This window comes from Schistocerca serialis, chromosome 8 (genome assembly GCF_023864345.2).
Source record: "Schistocerca serialis cubense isolate TAMUIC-IGC-003099 chromosome 8, iqSchSeri2.2, whole genome shotgun sequence".
Classification (NCBI taxonomy): Eukaryota; Metazoa; Arthropoda; class Insecta; order Orthoptera; family Acrididae; genus Schistocerca; species Schistocerca serialis.
Window position 1 is genome coordinate 379,046,003 of NC_064645.1, and position 18,174 is coordinate 379,064,176.

Sequence of the window (18,174 nt, forward strand, 5' to 3'; positions counted from 1 at the left end):
CCTCCCGTAGTTTGAATCTTTTATTTAGCTGGCAGTAGTGGCGCTCGCTGTATTGCAGTAGTTCGAGTAACGAAGATTTTTGTGAGGTAAGTGATTTGTGAAAGGTATAGGTTAGTGTTAGTCAGGGCCACTCTTTTATAGGGATTATTGAAAGTCAGATTGCGTTGCGCTAAAAATATTGTGTGTCAGTTTAAGCACAGTCATGTATAATTGTTCCAAAGGGGACCTTTCAATGTTCCTATATTCGTTTCATAAAATTTTTATATTCTTATGTGCAAGTGATCTTATTCTATAATAACACAGTTTGTCTCATAAGTTTTAGCCACTCTTCAGTTCTTCCTTTCCTTTACATATTACTATGAAACAAAAGTTAGTATAAACTGTTAATATTATATATATATATATATATATATATATATATATATATATATATATAAATTTGTGCATATATTTTATTGACCAATAATGCATGTCACCTGCTTCAGTGTTTGTCACTGTTTTAGGCTTAGTCTTCTAGTACTATTTTTATACATTAACTATATTTTGTTTTTAAGAATGGCATGTAAAATAAAACATAGCAATGGCGTTTAATATTGTCACATGCAAAATTTGCAATATATATAGGATTGTCTTAGGCAGTATTTTAAGAATATGCACAAGTACTGTGCCCTCTAGATTACTTTCTATCTCAGTTTTCATCTGCAAGAACTAATTATTATCTATCAAATAATCTATACAAATGGATGTCTCTTGTTACACCTTGAAATTGTACTTGTGCAGCATTTACTACAACACGCCAGTCAACGATTTTTGCAACCTCTATCGTTTCGATAAAAACATGCTGCTGTTTATGGTACGTCGTCTGACGTGACAGTGTTTGCCTATCGATATTACAACAACCTCCTGGGAGAGTAGCCTGCGACCACATCTTTGTGGTAAGTATATTACATCGCCATCTATCACAAAGCGAAAAAAGTGGTCCAACTGAAACATTCATATTTCTTTACATACTACACGAATATGTAATAAAAATGGAGGTTCCTATTTTAAAAAACGCAGTTGATATCCGTTTGACCTATGGCAGCGCCATCTAGCGGGCCAACCATAGCGCCGTCTGGTTTCCCCCTTCAAGATAGACGAGTTTCGTTCTTTGTAGTTTTTTTCGTTTGATGCTAATGTCGTGAGATATTTGGCCCAGTCACTATCAATGGACCACCCTGTATAAGTAAGAAGTGCACTGCTCTGTCTAGTAGTGATTTACCACCAGAAGGAGGCTCCTGCCCATACAGCATTTTGGTAATTTATCGTTTTATATAATTTTCTTTAATGTATGTAGTCCGCTGATCAGACTTGGTATTTGACTTTTAGGTCCGAAGATGACCACAGGAGTGATCGAAACTGGTTACAGAATAAATAAATCTGTGATCAAGACTGATTTTAATGGTAACTATTATACAAGGTGACTCAGCTGCACCAGCCTAAGCGTTTCATGCAAACCGTAACACCTTCAAGTGCCACAAGCAAGTCTTCATATTCTTTCGCCCACTACACGCAAGCTATTCGTGTTACAGAAAAAAATGACCAGAACTCTTTTGTAGTAAATTTAACGTAGTTAAATTTCGTACTGGGATACGTTTTTTTCGCTAGAGACTGTATTTTTCAATCATTCAAGAAAAACACAATGTGTTTTTCTCTCCAGTGAAAACATACCCCAGTACAGAAGCTAATTGCATTAAATTTACTACAAAAAGGTCCTGTTGATTTTTTCTGTAGGACTAATAGTTTGCGCAAGAGAATATGAAAATTTAAGGGTGGTATCGGAAGGCGTGGCGGGTTTCATAAAACCCATAGTTAGGGGCAGCTGAATCACCCTTAATAGTGTCGTATCCAGTGCTCCGATAATTAGCGCTAAAACAGTAATGCAGCGTTATCTGGTGTTCTCTCCCGTTTCCTCTAGCGTAAACGCTTGTCCGCAAATGGTAGTGAACAGTGGTGAATTTTCTGCGAATGCTGGTTCCTGTGTGTTTGCTTCCATTCGCTCCACTGGGAAGTGGATTTAGAGAACGACGGTGAACACGTCCGATAACAACACACGATATTTGGTGTTAATTAGGGAAAACGTATGACACAGTAATAAGAGCACAGCGCCGGCTGAGTTACATAAAGTAAGCTAGTATTAGGGCCATTTCGCAGTTAAAACCACTGGGACTGCCTTCTACAATTCAGATGTCTATGACGTTCCGTTTCGCGGTTCAAAATGGTTCAAATGGCTCTGAGCACTATGGGAGTTAACTTCTGAGGTCATCAGTCCCCTAGAACTTAGAACTACTTAAACCTAACTAACCTAAGGACATCACATACATCCATACCCGAGGCAGCATTAGAACCTGCAACCGTAGCGGTCGCGTGGTTCCAGACTGTAGCGCCTAGAACCACTCGGCCACCCCGGCCGGCCGTTTTGCGGTGCACGGCGCCACAGATATGGTAGGAACACAATGTTTCTGATCTGCAGAATTGTGCAGACCAATGGCGTACCCAGAATGAGGCAGAAGAGGTCAGCTACGCCATCGCCCAAAATGATTTTTGCAAATCAGACCAACACCCTGTCCCGGCACACAATGGACTTGTAAATCAAGTTCGGAATCAGCTTAAAGAAAATCAAAATATAGATTGTTAACAAGTGCACCCTGAGCCATTTGTTATGCAGTCAAAACTATTTCGTCGCTTGCTGCTGTTCTTCTTGCAACTGGAAATGCGATATATGTCTGAATTGTACAAGTATACAGTCGGTTTTACAAGAACACAGAATATGAAAATGTATGTGTGGTATTGGAAGGCGTGCCGCGTTGCATATGCGATTTTTTTTCCCTCACGTTACCAGTCAATGTCTAAATCTACTGAAATGTGAATATAGAAAGTATTCACAAGTATCTGTTGCTAGCCTGCTTGACAGCAAAATAATGTATAAAAATTTCGTGATAACGACTGACTCTCGGTTAAGTACATTGTTGGCTATAGGTACCATAAATAAAGTGGTAACTTTACTGTGTTTGGTGATATATAAACCCAGTTATTCTTAGTCTGACTGTTTAAGAAACTGTTTCGTTTCCTTCACCCCTCTTCCATCCAGGAAACTAATATGAGTTTCGTCCTCTGCCTTTCAGGTACTTTCGCCCCCTCCCCCCACCCCTCTCCGTGCGGGTCTAGGCGCTACAGTCTGGAACCGAGCGACCGCTCCGGTCGCAGGTTCGAATCCTGCCTCGGGCCTGGATGTGTGTGATGTCCTTAGGTTAGTTAGGTTTAATTAGTTCTAAGTTCTAGGCGACTCATGACCTCAGAAGTTAAGTCGCATAGCGCTCAGAGCCATTTGAACCATTTGAACCCCCCTCCCCCCCTCTCTCCATAAATCCTAGGTTCTTTCGTGGTGCACATCGTCTGACTCGGTATGAATGGATTGTGGACTGCCGGCCGGAGTGGCCGAGCGGTTCTAGGCGCTACAGTCCGGAACCGCACGACCGCTCCGGTCGCAGGTTCGAATCCTGCCTCGGGCATGGATGTGTGTGATGTCCTTAGGTTAGCTAGGTTTAATTAGTTCTAAGTTCTAGGCGACTCATGACCTCAGAAGTTAAGTTGCATAGCGCTCAGAGCCATTTGAACCATTTGAACCCCCCTCCCCCCCTCTCTCCATAAATCCTAGGTTCTTTCGTGGTGCACATCGTCTGACTCGGTATGAATGGATTGTGGACTGCCGGCCGGAGTGGCCGAGCGGTTCTAGGCGCTACAGTCCGGAACCGCACGACCGCTACGGTCGCAGGTTCGAATCCTGCCTCGGGCATGGATGTGTGTGATGTCCTTAGGTTAGTTAGGTTTAAGTAGTTCTAAGTTCTAGGGGACTGATGACCACAGCAGTTAAGTCCCATAGTGCTCAGAGCCATTTGAACCATTTTTGATTGTGGACTATTTTGTTAAGTATCTCTTCGCTTTGCAATGTATAGCCCGATGCAGGAACTGCGGGTGTCACATACGTGTCTGATACGAGAATTAGTAGTAAAGATTTTTTATATGTCTACAGCATTTAGAATTCCGATATTGTAGTCTGCAGCCGTCAGTGCGTTCAGCCAGTTGTTCGCTGCATTCTTCACCTTTATATCATTTCCGAAACGTTTTATCTTCCAGGGGCCTTTTGAGTTTGTAACAAGTACAGCCATCTTTGATGTCGTAACGCAGTGGTGTTCAGCCTGTGCGCAGCGTCGCACTGGTGGGCCGTGAATGATCGCCTGGGGCGCCGTGAATTTTTTTCGTAGTTGGCTGGCTCTGAGCTCTATGGGACTTAATATCTATGGTCATCAGTCCCCTTTTTCTTAGTCAATAACAAAGAAGAGAGTGTTGGAAAATTTCATTTCTGGTGTCAATCTTTGTAGCCTCGGAGGGATTCAACCTTTGAGGTAACGGGCGAGATGTGGCGCCCTGAAAATATTCTAAGTTCGGAGTTGGCGTGGCCGCACGGGCCGCTCGGCAAGCTGGGGCTCGTCATCAACCGCGAGGTGCCGAACATTAGCCGCAGCAAGAGGGGTAGACCCAGCGCGAGGTCCAGGCCGAGACCGCGGCTGAATATTCCATGTTGATGCTGTGACGAGGATTGTGCTTTGTGTCGATGAAGGAGATTTGTGTGCCGGTAGTGCCAAAGATGGCGGACTTTGTGAAACCATAATGCCAGACATTTTGCAGTTCATATATAAATTAATAATAGCCAGAGGAATCATGATACCTCAAAAAGAAACATGTACATTACCATTACTTGCACGACGATTCTGATAGTGTAATCAGATGCTCAATATCTTTGTTAGTTTAAAGTTTAGTATTTGACGATAAATTATACAAGTAACACCCACCAACGAGTTCCCAAAATCTAAACGGTTTATCCGATTTTGTCGATCGACGTGTCTTTAGAAAGCTATTAGTGTAAACCTAAATTGGTATAAATTACAGGCATGTAACTTGAGTAGTACATGAATTATCGGAGGTCAAAATGGTCGATTATTATCGATCGCGTCAGGCCGTAAGTACTCCACAGTTACACGAAAAAACGGTAGCAGCGTGCTTACATTTATTCCTCTATGTCTTTGTTTATATCCGATATATACTATTCATGAAGGAATTGGTCAAATATTTACTGTGGTTTAGAAAGCACAGCCTATTTCTGTCCTATTCCTTTGATATATATGTTCATTTAATTTGTTTATGTATTTAATAATGTGTGTTAGAGCATGTTTATGGTCCAGCCGTAGGAATATTTATTTAATTTCAAGTTATTTAAATGTATATCCAGTATTTCGAATGTGTTTGATTATGTTTGTGAGTGTGCGTTAGCTTGGAGACAGGGTGAGAGCGCTCTAGCCAGTCACATCGATCGTTCCAAAAAGGACACGCGGAGGGACTGTATGGAAGTGGGGGAGGAGCATCGTTTCGAGAGAGGACAGGGGAGTTCTGGACAGTACGGGAGAGGACACGGGACACGGGGGGAGTTCTGGACAGTACGGGAGAGGACACGGGACACGGGGGGAGTTCTGGACAGTACGGGAGAGGACACGGGACACGGGGGGAGTTCCGAACAGCGCAGCGTGGGGGACAGGGGCACAGCACAGAGAGAGTGCTGGACGGGAAGGGCAACGGTCGGTCGCAGGAACTACTCTGGAGAGTGGAGTTTTGCCCGAAGTCATGGGAGATAGAAATATTTCGTAGTGCCGACGTGTGCACTTGTGAGATTTCCGTGGCTTCTGCAGTGAAGACGTAGTGAGCGTTTAGAAGTGAATATTTCGCGAGCTATGTTGTTGTTCATAACTAATTACGTGAAGTAGGAATCTATTGTTTCCCTGTTACTCAACTTACACTTTATTCAATTGCTGGACTATCGACAATAATTGTTTTACAGTAATAATGGGCCTTCTTAAATGTACTTCTGCTATCGTACTCATCATTTAAAGTCGTTAAAATAATACCTGCAGAATTTATTTAATTGCATCCTTTCATTTATAAGTGTCTATGTTACGTTCAAAATTCGCAGTTGCCGAGAGATAGGTACCTACGACCATTCGATGGATGTGTATATTCATATTGTATACTGCAGACTCAGCAGACTTTGGCTTATAATGCGGCAACTACGTATCCCAGCCCCTAGACAACGAAACCAGTCAAAACTTTTAATATTTCAACTCTGAATCTGAGTGTACGTAGTACAGGTGCACTCATTTCATATTATTTTGAAAGCCCGCAAACTTTAGATGTTGGCCAGCCTGCGTGTCCAGTCATAACCTCGAATCTGAACTTCCGCGCTTTACACTTACCAGCAGCAATGACTGTTGAGTTTTCAGCCACTTTTTATTTTATTGCGACTTTATTATAAAGTCGATAAAGGCGATAAACTATGAAAAAGTTTTTAAATTTCTCAAGTGGAAGTAGAAAGCGATAACTCATTGTGAACACCAAGGACAGTGGTAATGAAGACAGGAAACGCAAGTACACAATATACGACTTTGCTTTCAGGTGTTGTGAAAAAGGAAGAGCGTCCACAGTACGTTTTGATTTGGTATGTGTGCTGCCTAGCAAATTAAAGCGTCATTAAGAAGTGATCGAGCTAAAAGCATACTTTTCTAGAAAAGAGAGTCATATGAAAGAAGAAAAATAATCATTTTCTAAACAGGTCAGAATCTCGAATAAAGTACTTCTATTGTCGTAACATGTAGCTTTCCGAGCAGAAAAAATTGTGAGGTAGCCCATACCAAAATTTTAGGTTAGCCTTTACCTTGACTTATTGATATCTATGAAACAACAATTTTACTTCAAGAACCACAATTTTGCTGTTACCAGCCACTGATTTATTTAAATACACAAAGCGTTTCCAAGGTTTAAATCACTATCATCAGGTTGATTTACATATGTTAGTACGACATATATTTGTGTTGTGTTACGATTTTGGGGTAACTTGTAGCGCTGTCTAGTGGAGAAACAAAACACTATTTCAGAACAAGGTTTTGAGAAGTTTTTTTGACTAAAAACTAAACTTATATCCAAAGGTGAAAAGAAACAAGTAAAATACAACGCTTCCAGTGGTCACAGGTTCCTTTCTCTATAGTAACACATCACATGTAAACTGTCATCTTTTTGGTTACAAACGCACGTTTGCATGGTTGCATTAAACATTCTGGCGGTTACGTCTGTTATTAATGTACCAGCATTTCACATTTGTAGTAGCTTATCTAGTGCTTATATTAACCTGTGACCTTGTATTGTTAATTACTTAAATATGTTACCTATACAAATGGATTACCGACATTTCACTACTCTTCATTAATTACACTGGTGTCGAAAATTAAAGCAACAAACCATTATTTTCCCTCCATGTGTCTAACTGACGGTATAATAATACAAACTGTCAACAGATGTCCGTACGATAGTGTTCTGCACGGAACGTGGCATTCCGGTCAATGGACAACCGCGCCAACGATGACGTCATGGCACCTATCAAACAGGCTAGTGTTTGCCCGGTAGTCCCACATCCACAATCACTGTGTACACCGCCACAGACGGTGCAGTATGACACAGAGAAGACGCCTAGCAGATTCTCTGCGATGGAGAGCCATAGGAATAATGGAAACGGTGGCAAACTGATGTGGCCCAATGGCATAATGGGAATCATTCTGTTGTTTCTCGGACGTGGCGACTGTTTAGAGAGACTGAAACTCAATTCCGAAGACTGGCACAAGGTCGATCACGTGCGACATCAGAAAGAGAGGACCGGTGGTTGGCTGTAAGAGCACGACGGTACCGCCTTAGCACAGCGCGGCAACTGGCATCTGACCTAGAAGCGTCCACTGGAGGTGTTGTATCGAGGCAAACCGTGTACAGTCGTCAACATGGCACCTGGATGGTCGAACGGTGGGCCAATGTTCTTTTCACAGATGAGTCCCGATTTGGTCTGTAGAGTGATTCTAGACGCATTCGCATCTGGAGGGAATGTGGAACACGATTTCTGGATCCGAATATTGTGGAAAGAGACCGATATCGAGGGGGATCAGTAATGGTGTGGGCAGGGATTATGTTGGCAACTCTTCATGAAACAGTACAGCTTGAACTGCTGTCAAGTATTGTGAAGAGATCTTGAGACCTCATGTGCCGTTGTTGCGAGGTGCTGTTGGTCCAGGCTTCGTATTGGTGGACGATTATGCTCGACCTTGCAGAGCACGGGTGGTTGATGTTTTCTTGGAAATGGAAGATATTGCACGCAAGAGGTGGCCTGCTCGCTCTCCCGATTTGAATCCCGTAGAGCATGTCTGGGATGCATTAGGGAGACGGGTTGCACAACGTCAGCATCCGCCAACTACTCTCCAATGCTTGCGAGCAGCTCTGCAGGAAGAATGGGCGCTATTGCCTCAACATGAGATTGATGACATCATTCGCATCATGCCCCTTTGTTGTCAGTCCTGTATTGCTGCCAGAGGTGGTCACATCTCCTTCTCAACATATTAACCAGTTGTCCGAATGTGTGTGCAAGTCTGTTAAGTAGGTAAAAACGAAGAACGTTTTTGTCTACCGTTATACATATTACAAATATTTACGTTCTGTTTGCTATACACTGCTTCTACTTTAGCATCTCCCGTTTATACTGTTTTGCGGTAAAATAAACGCAACGTCGCAAAATTTCCGTTCCTTCCTTTAATTTTGCGTGCCAGTGTATTTTTTGTTTTTTGGTGTTAGATCTTTCCCTGCCTGTCAGCATATATGTGTGTATGAGAGAGAGAGAGAGAGAGAGAGAGAGAGAGAGAGAGAGAGAGAGGGAGGGTTGGGGAGGGCGGAAGGACAGCAATGGTGTGGCGCTCAGCAGTTACCCTGAAGGGGCAAGCGACAGAAATGAAGAAACGAGTTAAATAAAATTAAATTCGGAAATTAGATGAATATCAAAACGAATGCTATGATGGGAAACTGAAAAAGGTACGAGGATAGGGCGACCCATGACAACCTTGCCTCAAAGCGTTCAATTGATAATGAGAAGACTTGTTGCAGAAGAAGGGGCTGTACAAGATCGAAATACACAGAGGAACATCTTGAAGCTACGTTGAATACGTGTGTACTAGAATGTTAAAGTTACTCAATTGTTGTTGGGGAAAAAAGGTTTGTACTGAGGAATTCTCAGTTAAGAACAGAATACTTCTTTGTGGTTTGGAGATGGTTCGTTGTATACTGTGTGTCGCTGGGCGCATAAAGTTCGCCAAAAAGAAAGCGAGCGTTGTGTTTTCTAACTAGCTTCACTTCAGTGTCTCTACCAACACCACACTGCAGAATACGGAGCTACTGTGTCCTCCACCCTGGCAAAGCACCAGACTAGTTCAGGCATATATCATCCGAGCACTTAAACTCCAATCTGCGCAGAATTTAGTTAATATAGCAACTGCTACTTGCTCCACTGGACATAAATTCCAAGCTGGATGCGGTTTCGTTGTTGTGGTCGGACAACTAGTGAGACCTCTGTAATCAGAAGCAATTAAAGCGTTTATATTCTCTGTCTCGTGCGAAATTAGGCTTGCATATATGCTGCAGCTCATTAAGTTTGACAAAAACTGACTTGTCAGAATTGTTCAGTTGTATTAAGCCTTCCAAAGTGCTACATTACCAAACTGCGTGGGTGAACTGAAATGTAAAAATTTTTAAAGTGGTGGTACAATAAAAACAGCCATTTGACACACGTTTCGTGGTGATCTGAAGATTGAAGATGTGAGTGTGATACAGGACAGGCACAGTGTCACTGAAATTGTGTGAAGTTAGTAGTATCCAGTGCAAGAACCTGTGTTGTGCGTGGCATCAATCATTGTGATTTTGTGTAAATCATATCCCAACGAAAATCATAATCCCGGTAAAAATATTATTTTTCTCGCTTATTGCACTGTAAGAATCTGCTTTCTACTTGTTTGTAACCACTAAGCTAATCAAGACAATAATCTTTCCAATACGCGAGAGTAATTTATTTCTATTTTTATGAACACAGCGTAGTTCTGTGTTTCACTTTTGTGTTACATGACCTTCGCTTCTTCTGCTACCCACAAGTTTGCTATGCCGTTATGAATTCGTAAATTGCAGTAAGGAAGTTCATGTGAGAGATGACTGCTGAAACCTAACTGTACCACCCAGGAGAGAGAAAACGTATTTTATATGCAATATGCCTCATGTCATGTTACAGTCTGCTAACGATTGGTTCCTACAAAATAAGAAATATCTATAGAAATAACAAAACCAAATAACTTACTTAAGGAGACGCATGATCCATAATAGTTATTTTAAATAATTTGAAAAATTGAAAGATAATTTATTTTATCTGGCGCTATCACTAGTGTATTTCCTCTTAGTTACAACAATTTCTCTCTATTTTTCATAGATGTAAAGATGGTCGTTCAGCAACTGAGACCGATTGTCTAACTGCTTCTTTCTATTGTGATAAAAACAAACTTATAGAGAATCGAAATACGCATCGAACCTGACGAATCCTATTAATAATGAAGATTGTGTGATGCTGCGTGACTGAAATTTGAAACAAGACTTTTATATGAGAATCCGAGCTTTCTCGACTAATTTCACTGTTCAAATTTGCTCTTGTTATCAACTAGGAACAGCGTCATCTTAATTACTTCTTTGTTTTACTTGTACCACAGATCATGTACACTATAAATTTTGTGATGTGGAATGCGTCATCAGGAAAAAGTCAGAACACACACACACACGCACAGGGAGCGCTGCAATTTTGCTTTTCAGATTTGTACCTGGAATCAGCTCAAACAAATATGGCTCATAAAATCTTTCATACGACTCCCAGTGTCAAGGGAATGCGTTGGTTTGTTTACCATTATAAAGAAAATGATTTTTTAAGCGGAATTTTACGTGCCCATTCGATAGAGCCTCCCCGGAATAATCTAAAGGTATATTTCTTCTGTAGGTATCTATTAACAGGGACAGTAATACACGATGAATAACCAACACGTCAGCAGTGACATCACCGCCCTGGCCCTCGCTGCCAGCTACCATCTTGCACTAGCTCTGCTCATTGGCTGCTGGGGTACTGGCTATTCATCGCGCTTTACTGTTCCTGTTAATATATATCGACAAAACAAATGTCGCACTAGACTAATTTTCGGACGACTCTATGGAATGATTACGTAAAATTCGGTTTTAAAACTCATTTTCTTTTGTAGCCCGAAACACACCGACGCTTTCCGCCGACACTGACAGTCTCATGAAAGAAATGAAGAGTAGTGTTTCCGTCGGCTAACTCCAGGTACAGTCGTGAACGAAACGAGCGAGACCCCTCGCCTTTTCGTTATGCTGATCCGCACAGCATTAAAGTTTGCTACACAGCATAACAGGCAAGGCGACGAAGTGCTACCAACATACTATGTGCAGGCGTGAAATTGAAAAACTATTTGAACTTTGTCACCCTGCTTTCAATCATGTGCAAGACTATATTAATTTTGATTAGTGTGTTAAACACAACACATAAATATAAGTGAAAGAAGAAACGCTAATTAGTATGTACTGTAGTAATAAAAATGTATTCCAGCTTATCCATATAACATAACTATTTTAGTAAGACAAAGTACCTCAGTATTTTATTATTTCGATAAACATCCTGAATGATTGTCACATAAGCGGTGACATAAAGGTAGAAAATTCATGTTTTGAGTCCATAAAGCTCTATGCAACAGAAACTGCAGATCATTTTGCCATTTTCATTGCGAAATTGCCGGCTTATTCATGTCTGGGGTAATAATAGAGGGCTATTTTCCTGGTTTGTCTGCTAGTGTAGTGAAAGGTGTTTGCTACTGCAAGGGAGGTCTGGTTTGTTTTCGGTTCTAATCTTGATGGATGCAGATAGAATATCAGTAAGGCAACATTAAGAAATTTTCGCGTCCCAATACGTTTTATTGCTACCTTTATTCTGTACCGCCGCCCTGTGGATGTAAATATGAAAATCTTGTAGAATTGCATACTTGTTACTGCCTACTTTTTCCGCTTCTATCAATAATTGAACTGACATAAGTGTGGCACTGAATGATTTTTAACTGAATTTCGTTATGAATCTTCACCCATTGCTAAATTTGCACACTTTCATGGTAGGTCAGCAACGGTAATCCAGTGTGACTCGACTGAACGTTGACACAGACCGTTTCCCGGCCGAATGCGTATAATGGAGTACTTTGTCTTATTAAAATAGTTATGTTATCCGGATAAGCTGAAATTCATTTTTATTAGTACAGTTCTTACTAATTAGCGTTTTTCTTTCACTTATATATTATATTTATGTGTTGTTTTTAACACACGAATCAGCATTCCGCTGCAGAGTGAAAATCTCATTCTGGAAACATTGATATAGTCTTACACATGATTGAAAGCAGTGTGACAAAGTTCGGATAGTTTTTCAATTTCACGCCTGCACTGGTATGTTGGTAGCACTTCGTCGCCTTGCATGTTATGCTGTGTAGCAGACTTTAAAGCTGTGCGGATCAGCATCACGAAAAGGCGAGGGGTCTCGCTCGTTTCGTCCACTCCTGTACATATTGCAAACACGGTGATCAAAAAGTCAGTATAAATTTGAAAACTTAAAAAACCACGGAATAATGTAGATAGGGAAATAAAAATTTACACACATGCTTGGAATGACATGGGGTTTTATTAGAACCGGAAAAAAAGACAAAGTTCACAAAATGTCCGACAGATGGCGCTGGACAGCGAAACGTCAGTGACTGCGTATGTCAATCGTGTATAAACGGAGCTGTAATGAGAGAGAGAGAATCAGATGCGCCAGCAGCCGCAGCATGTTGACGTTACCGAAAAGGCGCTTTTAGTAAAGCTGTATTATCAGAATGGGGAATGTGCTAGTTCAGCGTTACGATCCTATACCCATAGGAAGGGGATTCGAACGGGTAAAGGTCCGTTGACAAATGCAGCTGTGGCGAGAATGATTTAGAAGTTCGAAGCCACGGGTTGTTTGGACGATAGACCCCGTAGTGGCCGACCGAGCACAAGGCGTAATGCTGCTGAGACAGTTAAGGCAGAAATGGAGACTATAGCGGGTTCGTCTATGCACGGGGAAGTCAGCGCTCGTGCAGTCGCACGTCGTACCGTCATTCCATACACTATTGTTTGGTTGGCACTTAGTCGCACTATCAGATGCAATCCGTACAAAATCCACCAGCATCATGAACTGTTACCTGCCGATTTAGTGAAGCGGAGGGCATTTGCGGTGTGGGCGTCTCAAAAGATGGCGGAAGATGACAGTTGGTTGAGTAACGCGTTGTGGACCGACGAAGCTCATTTCACGCTGCGATGGTCTGTCAACGTCCACAACTGCAGAATTTGGGCAACCGAAAATCCTAGAACTGTCGTGGAAACTCCATTTCATGACGAGAAAGTCACGGTATGGGTTGGATTTACCACATCTATCGTTATCGGGCCTTTTTTCTTCTTTGGGGAAATGCGTGATTCTGGTTTTTTAACTACTACCGTGACGGGTGAGAGGTACGCCGATATGTTACAGAATCGCATCATCCCCATTCTGGCTGATAAACACCTGCTGGAACGTACGATGTTTATGCAGGATGGCGTTCCACCCCATATTGCTAGACGCGTGAAAGATCTCTTGCGCGCGTCGTTTGGTAATGAGCGTGTGATCAGCCGCCACTTTCGTCATGCTTGGCCTCCCAGGTCTCCAGACCTCAGTCCTTGCGATTATTGGCTTTGGAGTTACCTGAAGTCGCAAGTGTATCGTGGTCGACCGACATCTCTGGGGATGCTGAAAGACAACATCCGACGCCGATGCCTCACCATAACTCCGGACATGCTTTACAGTGCTGTTCACAACATTATTCCTCGACTGCAGCTATTGTTGAGGAATGATGGTGGACATATTGAGCATTTCCTGTAAAGAACATCATCTTTGCTTTGTCTTACTTTGTTATGCTAGTTATTGCTATTCTGATCAGATGAAGCGCCATCTGTCGGACATTTTTTGAACTTTTGTATTTTTTGGGTTCTAATAAAACCCCATGTTATTTCAAGCATGTGTGTCAATTTGTACCTCTCTATCTACATTATTCCGAGATTTATTCAATTTTCAAGTTTTCAAATTTACACAGAATTTTTGGTCACCCGGTATATATATATCCACTAACATGTTTTTTTTTTTCTAAAAATGAGTAATTATTTCTACGCAAGACTTCCTCTTTGCTATGGAAGGAGTTGCTACCGAGAAACATCTTTAACCTACATTTCAAAACACTTCTGGTATCTGTTAAACATTTTACTTCTATGGGCAGATTGTCAAACAGTTTTATAACTGCATATTTGATATATTTCATTCCGTTCTGTATCAAAGTTAGATTAGTTTAAGGGTAATGCAGATAATTTTTACTTCTGGTGTTTTGAATATCTATGTTATCCTCATATTCAGATGGTTTGTTGATAATAAATGGCATAAATGATTAAACGTAATGTGAAGTTGCGGTTCATATTTCCAGCTGCTTAAAGCGATGCCTCTGCGATATCCGTGAGTGAAACCCACACGTAATTCTAATTATTTTCTTTTGAGGAATCAACACTACTTGTCTAAATGAGACCCCAAAATTTTGTCCTATAAGATATCATTGAAAACCAGATGTGAAAAAAATGTTAACTTACTCACTTCTGTGCTCCAAATGCGGCACATTGTTAAGAGAAAAGCTGCTAAATGTAAACAATTTAGCAGGTCTTCTACATGGCTTTTACACTTTTACATTTTCATCAACATGCACACCTACGAACTTAAAATTTTCCATCCTGTTTTTATTTCTTGTTGGTATACTAAATTAATAGTACGTAAGGTAGTTTGGACTGTTCAAAACTGAATGAGCTGTGATTTTTTAAAGTCTCAAGCTAGCCCAGTCAGCAATTTTCACACATCATTTTGTACTTTCGCTATTGCTTGTTTGATCGGTTTCACTAATTCTGCCCCCCGACTCAAGTAACATGTTATATCATTAACATAAAACAAGAACAGTAGTGGGCCAGTGCTCGAACCTTGTTGGACTCCCACTGTTATTTCTCCCCATGAAAATGATGTTGCGTTCGTTTTTGTATTGCTCGGACAGCCTAGGACAACACTCTGCATCCTGAATGAGATTTTCACTTTACAGCGGAGTGTGCGCTGATATGAAACTTCCTGGAAGATTAAAACTGTGTGCCGGCCCGAGACTCGAATTCGTGACCTTTGGCTTTCACGGGCAAGTACCCGCGAAAGGCAAAGGTCCCGAGTTCGAGTCTCGGTCCGGCACACAGTTTTAATCTGCCAGGAAGTTTCATTCTGCATCCTGTTTCTTAAGCGAGAACTAAACCAGGCATTTGCTGAACTACATAGTCCATTAAAACTAGTAGAATATTATGCCAGGCGAAACCAAATGCTTTCCGTAAGTCACAAAAGATCCAAACTGGTGATATTTCATGATTTATAGATTTTATTATGTGCTCATTAAATGAATAAATAGCTGACTAAATAGAGAGGCTCTAGTGAAATATAAACTAATTGATTAAGTATCCCATTTCTGCACAGTTGGGTGACAATCCTGGAGTACATCATCTTCTCAAAAATTTTCGAATATAATGTAAGTTGTCTTGTGACAGCCAGAGCGAGAGCACCAGCAGCAGCGAGTACTGTTTGTATAAAGCGTTTTTGTACTTATTTGCTGCGCTTAGCTTTTAAATAGTTTTTCTGGGAAAACCTAGCGTAGTTTTCGCGTCTCGTATTTCAGTGAGTGTTTCTTGATTATCAGAGTAGCTCATCAGAAGATTATCTTGGGAATTTGTCACCGTATAGAGTAGGGTAAACATAGTCATGTGTAGGAACTGTGGTTGTTGTGAGCGGACGCAAGGAGAATTGGCCACTCTTCGGGGGCAGGTGGAGGCTTTGTCTGTTAGGCTCATCGAGCTCGAGGCGCAGGCGTCGGCTCGTAGTGGCGTTGGGGCAACTGTGGTGAGACCTATGCCTACTTCGGTGGCCTTGGAATCACATGGAACCCCTGATGTCGCTGCGTCTTCCGGCAGTGAGCATCTTACCGGTCAGCCATCACTCCAGGGTGAATGGCGGACAGTGGTGGGCTCGCGCGTGCCTGGCCGAAAGGCGAAGGTGGGATCTGGCCGCGTGGCAGCTGCCTTACCCCTTTCCAACAGGTACGGGGTGCTTCCTAGTGGTGATGACATCGTTTCCGAGCCACCACAGGATGCCTCGCCTGTTGGGCCAGTGGCCGATTCTCCGGCAAGGTCCCGACAGTCACAGAGGGCGGGCCTATTAGTTATAGGGAGCTCCAACGTTAGGCGGGTTATGGAGCCCCTCAGGAAAATAGCGGGTAGGTCGGGGAAGAATGCCAGTGTGCACTCGGTGTGCTTGCCGGGGGGTCTCGTCCGTAATGTGGAGGAGGCCCTTCCGGCAGCTATTGAACGCACTGGGTGTGACCGGCTGCAGATAGTAGCACATGTCGGAACGAATGACGCCTGCCGCTTGGGTTCTGAGGCCATCCTTGGTTCCTTCCGGCGGCTGGCTGATTTGGTGAAGACAACCAGCATCGCACGCGGAGTGCAAGTTGAGCTTAATATCTGCAGCATAGTGCCCAGAGTCGATCGCGGTCCTCTGGTTTGGAGCCGTGTGGAGGGTCTAAACCAGAGGCTCAGACGACTCTGCGACTATAATTGTTGCAAATTCATCGACCTCCGTTATTGGGTGGAGAACTGTAGGGCCCCCCTAGACAGGTCAGGCGTGCACTACACACCGGAAGCAGCTACTAGGGTAGCAGAGTACGTGTGGCGTGCACACGGGGTTTTTTTTAGGTTAGAGGGACCCCCCCTTGGGCGAAACGATAAAATACCTGACGGCTTACCAGAGAGGACATTATCATCGTTGATAAAGAACGTCCGTCCTCAGAGACCAAAAACAGGAAAAGTTAACGTAATATTGGTAAACTGCAGGAGTATCCAGGGCAAGGTTCCTGAATTAGTATCTCTTATTGAAGGAAATAGTGCGCATATAGTATTAGGAACGGAAAGTTGGTTAAAACCGGAAGTGAACAGTAACGAAATCCTAGACACAGAATGGAATATATACCGCAAGGATAGGATAAACGCCAATGGTGGAGGAGTATTTATAGCAGTAAAGAATTCAATAATATCCAGTGAAGTTATTAGCGAATGCGAATGTGAAATAATCTGGGTTAAGTTAAGTATCAAAGGTGGGTCAGATAAGATAGTCGGATGCTTCTATAGACCACCTGCATCAGCAACCGTAGTAGTTGAGCGCCTCAGAGAGAACCTGCAGAACGTCGTGAAGAAGTTTCGTGATCATATTATTGTAATAGGGGGAGACTTCAATCTACCAGGTATAGAATGGGATAGTCACACAATCAGAACTGGAGCCAGGGACAGAGACTCTTGTGACATTATCCTGACTGCCTTGTCAGAGAATTACTTCGAGCAGATAGTTAGAGAACCAACTCGTGAAGCTAACGTTTTAGACCTCATAGCAACAAATAGACCGGAACTTTTCGACTCCGTGAATGTAGAAGAGGGTATCAGTGATCATAAGTCAGTGGTTGCATCAATGACTACAAGTGTAATAAGAAATGCCAAGAAAGGAAGGAAAATATATTTGCTTAACAAGAGTGATAGGGCACAAATCGCAGAATATCTGAGTGACCACCATCAAACGTTCATTTCTGAGGAAGAGGATGTGGAACAAAAATGGAAAAAATTCAGAAACATCGTCCAGTACGCCTTAGATAAGTTCGTACCGACTAAGGTCCAAAGCGAGGGGAAAGATCCACCGTGGTATAACAATCATGTACGAAAGGTACTACGGAAACAAAGAAAGCTTCATCATAGGTTTAAGAGTAGTCGAATCATAGCTGATAAGGAAAAGCTGAACGAAGCGAAAAAGAGCGTAAAGAGAGCAATGAGAGAAGCATTCAACGAATTCGAACATAAAACATTGGCAAACAATCTAAACAAGAACCCTAAAAAGTTTTGGTCATATGTAAAATCGGTAAGCGGATCTAAATCCCCTATTCAGTCACTCGTTGACCACGATGGCACCGAAACAGAGGACGACCGAAG